The sequence below is a fragment of the Salvelinus sp. IW2-2015 genome, linkage group LG17 (genome assembly GCF_002910315.2).
Source record: "Salvelinus sp. IW2-2015 linkage group LG17, ASM291031v2, whole genome shotgun sequence".
NCBI lineage: Eukaryota > Metazoa > Chordata > Actinopteri > Salmoniformes > Salmonidae > Salvelinus > Salvelinus sp. IW2-2015.
The window spans coordinates 23,754,754-23,764,384 of record NC_036857.1 but is presented as its reverse complement, the minus strand read 5'-3'; the positions used below and the strand labels follow the sequence as shown (position 1 = coordinate 23,764,384).

General features: G+C 46.6%; 1 pseudogene; it reads right to left on the bottom strand.

Moving 5' to 3' along the window:
• The window catches only part of LOC111976302 (plexin-A2-like), a 271,282-nt pseudogene that overhangs the window by 114,233 nt on the left and 147,418 nt on the right, over positions 1 to 9,631 (bottom strand).

Sequence of the window (9,631 nt, the reverse complement as noted above, 5' to 3'; positions counted from 1 at the left end):
CACACACACACACACACACACACACACACACACACACACACACACAGCTGCAGGTTGCAGTGAGCAGTTAGCCGGGGGGATTGAAAATGATTTATATCGAATGAGATGCTAAATGGCTTCATCAATAAGGTGGGATGGCTGTATTGACGGGCATTTATCCTGGTTTGTCCAGGTGTCAATATCAACTGAAGTTGTCAGCCGGTCGGCCCTCACCCCTGCGGCAGCCAACCTGACCCCAGTACAGCCCTAACATAGCTAACATCTCAGATGAAGGATGATGCCACTTTATTAGGGACTGTTGTAGGAACAACTGACTGGCTGGCTGGCTTAACTGCTATAATGTAGTATAGTGTAGAGTAGAGTAATGTAGTATAGTGTAGTATAGTGTAGTGTAGTGTCGTGTAGTCTAGTGTCGTGTTGTCTAGTGTTGTGTAGTCTAGTGTCATGTAGTCTAGTGTCATGTAGTCTAGTCTAGTGTAGTCTAGTGGTGTGTAGTCTAGTGTAATCTAGTGTAGTGTGGTGTAGTGCAGCGTAGTGTAGTCTAGTGTAGTGTAGTCTAGTGTAGTCTAGTGTAGTTTAGTCTAGTATATTGTAGTGTAGTGTAGTCTAGTGCAGTGTAGTCTAGTCTAGTGTTGTGTAGTCTAGTGTAGTCCAGTGTAGTGTTGTCTAGTTTTGTGTAGTACAGTGTACTGGTGTAGTGTAGGGTGTAGTGTAGTGTTGTAGTGTTGTGTAGTGTGTCCCAGGCCCATATGTTGTAAACAGAGGAGTACTAGTTGGGGTGACTACTCCCCTCACCTCCCCTCACTCTTGTACTTCCCATACGTGAACGTGTTGCGTGAACCATCATGGCTCAACCCCCACACATAGAGCTCTTTGTCCTTACCCCTTCTTCCATAAAAACACAGCCGCATGTATTTCATGGTCGCATGGCATCATACATGGCGTTACATTGTCAAATGTGTCATGTAGTGGAAAGCCCATTTAAAACCAATGCAAACTCTAATATGGCTGTATGATTCCTGGTACTCAAATCATCATGGCTAGAAAACTCAACCATGTATGGACACAATTGAGGGATTAAGAATTCATTCATGAACCACTACAGGGATAGGATGCAGCTCCTATTCAAAAGACATTAACGGGGAATGACTGATGCACACATATATGTGTCCAAATGTGAGCCTTTTTTTTGGACACATATATTATATACAGTGCATTCGGAAAGTATTTTTTCCACATTTTGTTACATTACAGCCTTATTCTAAAAATCATTACATCGTTTTCCTGCCTCATCAATCTATACACAATACCCCATAAAGCAAAAACATTWWAAAAAATTAAATATCACATTTACATAAATATTCAGACCCTTTACTCAGTACTTTGTTGAAGAACCTTTGGCAGCGACTACAGCCTTCTTCTTTGGTATGATGCTACATGCTTGGCACATCTATATTTGGGGAGTTTCTCTAATTCTTCTCTGCAGATCCTCTCAAGCTCTGTCAGGTTGGATGGGGAGCGTAACTGCACAGATATTTTCAGGTCTCTCAAGAAATGTTTGATTAGGGTTCAAGTCTGGGCTCTGGCTGGGCCACTCAAGGACATTCAGAGACTCCTGCGTTGTCTTCCTGTTGGAAGAGCAACCTTCGCCCCAGTCTGAGGTCCTGAGCACACTGGAGCAGGTTTTCATCAAGAATCTCTCTGTACTTTGCTCCGTTCATCTTTCCCTCGATACTGACTAGTCTCCCAGTCCCTGCCTCTGAAAAACATCCTCACAGCATGATGCTGCCACCACCATGTTTCACCGTAGGGATGGTGCCAGGTTTCCTCCAGACATGACACTTGGCATTCAGGCCAAAGATTTCAATCTATGTTTCATCTTGTTTCTCATGGTCTGAGAGTCCTTTAAGTGCCTTTTGGCAAACTCCAAGCACGCTGGCCTGTGCCTTTTACTGAGCAATGGCTTCCATCTGGCCACTCTACCATAAAGGCCTGATTGTTGGAGTGCTGCAGAGATGGTTGTCCTTCTGGAAGGTTCTCCCATCTCCACATAGGAACTCTGGAGCTCTGTCAGAGCGACCATCAGGTTATCGGTCACCTCCCTAACAAAGGCCCTTCTCCCCCGATTGCTCAGTTTGTCCGTGCGGCCAGTTCTAGGAAGATTCTTGGTGGTTACAAACTTCTTCCATTTAAGAATGATGGAGGCCACTGTGTTCTTGGGGACCTTCAATGCTGCAGACATTTTTTGGAACCCTTCCCCAGAGCTGTGCCTCAACACAATCCTGTCTCGGAGCTCAACGGAAGATTCCTTCAACCTMATGGCTTGGTTTTTCCTCTGACATGCACTGTCAACTGTGGGACCTTATATAGACAGGTGTGTGCCTTTCCAAATCATGTCCAATCAATTGAATTTACCACAGATGGACTCCAATCAAGTTGTAGAAACACCTCAAGGATGATCAATGGAAACAGGATACACCTGATCTCAAGTTCGAGTATCATAGCAAAGGGTGTGAATACTTATGTAAATAAGGTATCTAACTTATTTTTTTTAAACTTGCAAGAAGACTCAAGGCTGTAATCGCTGCCAAAGGTGCTTCAACAAAGTACTGAGTAAAGGGTCTGAATACTTATGTAAATAGAATATTTCATTTTTTAAWTTTTTTTATACATAGAATAAAAAAACTACAGTTTTTACTTTGTCATTATGGGGTATTGTGTGTAGATTGATGASTAACAATTTTTATGTAATCAATTTTAGAATAAGGCAGTAACGTAACAAAATGTGGAAAAAGTCAAGGGGTCTGAATACTTTCCAAATGCACTGTATGAGCCTTATGAGGCTAGGTCACTGGAACAGTCTGAAAAGAGGCTTGATGATTTCAACACATTCCATTCCATTCTAGGGTCTTTTGATTCTGTCCTGAAAGCAGCCGTCTGATTGTTCAACCCCTCTATTCTTGTGGTGAGAGCCTATTTAATGGCAGTTTTTGTACGGGGCCGGCAGGGTGACAGTGATGTGTGAGAGCCACGAGAGATCAGGGTCAATGGTCAAAACCCTCTACTTGTTCCCTTTCTGCGGCTAAAACAGCTGCCTTCTAACACGGCTGCCTTCAGGTCAGAGCAGGGTCACGGGACGGAGATGGACAAGACCGGGTTGGAGGAGAGTGTGGAAGGGGCACTTGACTACAACCTCAGAGAAAGTGAGTGTGAGAGAGAGGAAGGAGAGGGCCAGTAGAGCTAAAGGAGAACGTGAATGGAGGGATAGAGGGAGAAGGAAAGACAGAGAGACCATTAACCACCAGTCTTTTGTCCAGCTGCCATCTTGACATCACTTCCCAGACTTCCCCTATCGCCCTACTGTATGTGCAGGTTATTGTTCCTGTTCTTGAATGCTCCAGAATGCAGGAATCACACTGAGCTAACATTCCAGACCTCAGCTCCTCTTCCTGGAGCTGCTGTCTGAAGAAGAGTTTAAAATAGAGTGGCTCGTTTTAAAGGCCAAGTCTAGTAGAGGAGGGAGGAGGAAGGAGGGAGGAGAGAGAGGAGAGGTGGAGATAGAGAGAGAGCAAGGGAGAGAGGAGAGAACGAGAGAGAGAGAGCGAAAGAGAGGAGCGAGAGAGTGGTGAGAGAGGGTAGAGAGAGCTCTTAAGAGAATATTAATGCTGCTTTGTTCTCATTAATCACATCCTCCTGTTCCATTTTGTTCCTGAAGTCACTGCGCCACGCCACGCACGCACGCACGCACGCACGCACGCACGCACGCACGCACGACCCGCAGCACGCACGCACACCACCACACACACACACACACACACACACACACTTGAAGTGCACACCTCCCTCCCTCTCTAATGGCTGTGAGCCAATCCAATCTGCATGTTGTCTATATGGTGTAAACCTGGGAAACAAAAGACTCTCCAGGAACAGTGCTGCTTTACGGACGACTAGATTGGGCTCTGCTCTGCAACATCAGCCCTGCCTCTGCAGGATCACACCAGCCTAATATCAGCCCTTCTGCAGACGGTGTTTGCCCATTAACACATGAAATCACACTGTCATATGCACCAAGGTCTGGCATTCTAATGATCCAGTGGTGTGTCACCCTATCTAAGCCTGGCAGCAGAAGGTGTGAATAAATCCTATTTCCAATTTCTCCCGTCTTGATAACCACTGAACCCATTTCCTCCGAATGTCTTTACGCTGCTTAAACAAAGGTAAAGAAGAGTGGGGGTTTGGGGATAGGGGATAGGGGATAGAGGGTGGATTGGGGGGGGCATTGAGCCCAAAATCGTACAAAAATAAATAAATATAAAAAGGAMATCATGCATGGATTTCAAATTTCACAGCTGAGCACTTGGGAGAAATTGCCAAGCTTGAAAAAAAATGAGGGAGTATTTTCTTTGCAAATGATCTCTGAGCTGTAATGTTGCCGATGTTACATGGTATGATGGGGGGGGGCATTCCCTGCTAAAGAGACTGTTYGAGAGTAACAGACAGCAGCACGTCTGTATGTGGCTGTAAAGAGGAGGGAGAGGATAGGCAGGGTCTAGCCTGTTAAAGGATAGTGTGTTATACAGGCCAGCTAGGTCTCTGTGGGTTAGTCACACCACTGGGACTCTCACAGTCCTCTTAATACAGAGGTGGACAAAAGAAAGCTGCTATTTCACTGGAACGAGCGTGAGTGTTAAGTGTACCTTTGGCAAACGTCCTAAAACATCATAAAATCAACACCTGGGCCCGTATCCATAAATCGTCTCATAGCAGGAGCTGATCAGCACTAGATGCTTTGTGAATACAGACCATGAATTATTCTCCAGCCTACGTTTGTGACGGAATACTATACCATTAAAACAACAGACTAGTTCCTCGACTGTTTGTGTGTGTGTGTGTGTGTGTGTGTGTGTGTGTGTGTGTGTGTGTGTGTGTGTGTGTGTGTGTGTGTGTGTGTGTGTGTGTGTGGGTGGTGTTGTTATCAGAACACTGTGTATAACAACAGCCTAGTCCTCTCCTCCACATGTGCTTGGCGGCATCTGACTGATGTTGGCTCTAATGGGTGTTGGAGAAGCAGCCAGGGTAATATTAATGGTTTTCTCCACAGTATCACTTGAAAGCCCTCCATGTGAGATTTGGATTATCCACATGAATCATTTATTCTGAACACACCAGCCGGTTGACACAGCAAAACGCACACACCACACCACACACGACTAGGCACACACACACACACCAACTCACTCACACCAACCACACGCACGCGCACGTGCAACACACACACTAACACCCCCCACAGCGGCAGTCCGCCACACGATAATAATCCGTCCAGTGACTCAACAGTGTGTGATGATGATATTGGGCCATCACAATGACCATGAAAGGGCTAATCAAAAAATAAATATCCACCTATAAAAGAGAATTCTGATGGCCAGGTGATGTCCTCTCTCTCCACTGATCACATGAAAAACCACAACAAAGAGAACAAATACCCTGTAAGCGCCCTGTGCAGCTCAGTGTGCGACGGCAGTGTGTGTGTGTGTGTGATGATTTTTGGGTGTTAGTGGTGTGGTTGTGCTGTGTGTGTGTGTGTGTGTGTGTGTGTGTGTGTGTGTGTGTGTGTGTGTGTGTGTGTGTGTGTGTGTGTGTGTGTGTGTGTGCGCGCGCACCTCACTTTTGTTTCCCCACCTGGTGGCTATGCAAACAGAGCTAGTCTTATTCTGAGGCAGAGCACGTTCTCCCATGAGGAGAAGACAAACAGTAGCCAGCCAGTAACTAGTGGCTAGGTGAGGCAGGGTGGGACTGGCAGAACTAACACACTCCTGGATTTACATGTGGAGCCAGCGCCAGGTGTTTTTCAGCATAGAGATAAAATCACAGAGAGGCTTATCTCATAGATCCCCAATGCTCTAGAATGGACGAATTCGTCATCAGTCTAACAAAGGGATTATTCTATCTCTAGGTCTAACTGCTTTCCATACCTGTTTCAGGAGCCTCTATTGCTCCCAGAGCTGTTACAAGCCTCTTTGTATTGGGCTCTAGCTTGGCTCTAGCCTTCAGATGATGCAGTGTTTGATAGTGGTGCACACGTGTCAACTGTGTTATTCTGTTTGAAAAGGCAGTGCTGTTGATCAAATATAAAACACAGAGAAACGTGAGGCATTTCATCTTGAGACATTTCACATGATTTCAACACAAACTCATCAACCTCTCTTACACACACACGCACACTTCCATAGGGAAGGCTGTTCAGCTGAATATGCTAAAACAACTCTGACCTTTTCCTTCCATCGCTGCATTGGCCTTCAGCTCTCCTCCACATCACCATGGTTAAGTCCTAAAGGACACACTGTTCCCTATACAGTGCACTACTTTTGACCAGGGCAAGTATGTACAGAATAGGGTGCCATTCGGGACACGCAACCCATCACTGTATTATAACCCTATAAATAACTAGCACCACACCACAGACTTACTGACTGCACTGCTACTCCCCCTAACATGTGATCTGAGACACACACACACGCGTTCCTCAAAGGATCTGCATGACGACGGCCTGACTGGAGACATACAGGGTCACTTTGTCTGAACGAGTCAGGGATCTCATCTCTAGCCCATGTGACACAATTCTTTATTGGTGTAACTTTGAAAGAGTCATTCAAGTGAAGACAAAGCTGGATGAATCTGGAGAAAAAAGGCATAAATATTTCCCTAGACAAAAGTAGGTGTCGGCCGGGCAGACGGAGGGAGCACCGTGATGTATGAATCAAATCAAATAACAGTGGTGAGTGTCTCCAGTCTGTCCTGTCAGTGATGATCCAGCACGCTGCACGCACACAGGCAAGGCACGCTCACACACACACACACACTCACACACACACCTGTCTCTTATACACATCTAGATGTGTATAAGAGACAGCCCCCTAACATGTGATCTGAGACACACACACACGCGTTCCTCAAAGGATCTGCATGACGACGGCCTGACTGGAGACATACAGGGTCACTTTGTCTGAACGAGTCAGGGATCTCATCTCTAGCCCATGTGACACAATTCTTTATTGGTGTAACTTTGAAAGAGTCATTCAAGTGAAGACAAAGCTGGATGAATCTGGAGAAAAAAGGCATAAATATTTCCCTAGACAAAAGTAGGTGTCGGCCGGGCAGACGGAGGGAGCACCGTGATGTATGAATCAAATCAAATAACAGTGGTGAGTGTCTCCAGTCTGTCCTGTCAGTGATGATCCAGCACGCTGCACGCACACAGGCAAGGCACGCTCACACACACACACACACTCACACTCACACACCACACACACACACACACACACACACACACACACACACACACACACACACACACACACACACACACACACACACACACACACACACACACACACACACACACACACACACACACACACACACATCACTCCTGAAGAAAGGCAGCCATTCAGCCAGCTCTTTCATCAGTTCCAGCACACTGCCTCACATTGGACCAATCTGACTGGATCATTACTATGGTGGATGGTATTGTCATTAAAGCTGGAAAAACAAAAGCTAGTTTGAGATGGCACTACGATTTCAATTGATCGAATAAAAAAGAGACATTTGAGAAATGTGCGTGAGCGAGGGTGTGTGTGTGTGTGTGTGCGTGCGTGCGTGCGAGCGAGCGAGTGAGAGAGATGGAGAGTCCTTTGTAAGTGCTAGACAATGTCTTCTGAATACTCCTTAACAGAGTAAATGAACAGGGTCTATGCATATGCACTAGATGTAATCTATACTGTATAGTGAGAGAGAGGCTGGATGTAGAGGCACAAAGCATTTCGAAGACATTCATTTGAATATTGAATGTAGAGAGCAGTGTTCACAAGTGTGTGTAATTATAGCATTTGCGTGAGTGTGTGTGTGAAAGCCAGAGCCAGAACAGTATCAGAGAATCAATGCAAATAAGACCAGAGAAGGTGTGTGTGTGTGTGTGTGTGTGTATAAGCGCTCCACACCTCCCACATCCTTCTCACCCCTGACACAACACACACAGAGGGGTGTGATGGAGATCTGTCTGAGAGGCCAGATCCTGGAGTGGGCTCCCTCTGCTCTCTGCAAACATTACCACCATGAGCCCAACACACACACACACCCTCTTTCTCTCTCCCTCTCTGCCAGCCTCTTCATCCCTGCGCCAGACACACACACACACACAGTCTCATTGTTATTCCGAGTAGGAAGCAACAACTGGAGCCAAATCTGTCCCCTCTCCACTCTTCAATTTGCTATCACCCCCCCTCCCTTTTGTTTATCATCTACCTAAATCATGTGTTTCGCTTCCAACGCCTCGACGATGGAACAGGATGTCGTCTCTATCAGAGGCAACCCATGATGCTGAGGAGCTGTGATCACGGCATCATGTGGGCAGTGGACACAGTGGAATAAGGGTAGGGGTGTCAGTGTTACACGCTCTTCAAGGCTATGAGTCATTGTCAAGTGACTGGCTGTATACAATGTACAATGTTATTCACTATCAGTCGAGGGATGTTGCGGTAACGGTCCGGTCTGATGACGACCGTCACAGGTTTCCTCAGGCTATATTCTGTGGTAGCGGCGATAGGAGATGCTGTATCATTACGAAGTACTGATATGAGTCGCTGGACTACCCTGTACTAAGAAATGTTCTCCTTCCGCGTGTGAAAAGACAGGGTGTCACATAGAGAAGTCACAAGACAGATTATCACACTTTAGAGACACAGTCAGAACCTTGGCATGACGGTACGCTCAACCCACAGCCATGTCCCAACGAAGTAGGCCAGGGTAAGGCCGGATGGCAGTATTTGCTGAGTGTTACAGGAGAAATAGAAAGAGAGCGGGTAGGGAAGGACAGAGCGACAGAGATGGAGAAAGATCGAGAGAGCGAGAGAAAGGAAGAAAGAAAGACGGAAAGAGAGGAAGAGCTGGGGGTGTGTAGTATAGAGCGTGTCTGACTTGGGCTGAATCCTAATCCTGTTACTCTGTGAAGTGTGACTGTGGAGCAGAGAAGCAGCGCCGTTGAACATGCACGGCAACAAGCACGGCAACAAGTCAATGGCGGTGTGACGTCCTCATCCACATTCTCTACGCCCCCACTAGCACCTAGAGAGAGAGAGAGAGACAGGCGCCCACTGCCAAAATACGAGTGACATCAACAACAATGGACACATCACTACTCTTCTTCACTCATGACTGAGTGAAGGGAAGGACCCTACGGAGGCGACAAATCAAAGCCTGCACCGAGACCAAAGCACAACTGGAAGACACTCTAAAATACATCAGCACCAATCAGCAGCCTAGCAACGTACACTGGGCATGTGCAGGAATCAACCAAATCAGGGATGCCCATTCCTTTGCTTTCCTGATCATGTGACTAGAGGAGACTACAGGGGCTGTTGGTGATGGCAGGTCGTCTAGATAGAGTAGCCAGAAGCTAGCTACCAGGGTATTCCAGCCTTGCCATATACAGAGCCAGTCTCCTTCCTTGTGTGACCTGCCTCAGTCCCTCCTCGGGCCCAGTGGAGGCCAGTTGGTTTCTCTTTAAAGGTAGGAGGAGAGGAGAGACAGTCATCTGTCACCTCTGTATGACAACGTAATGCTGTGTAGCCGG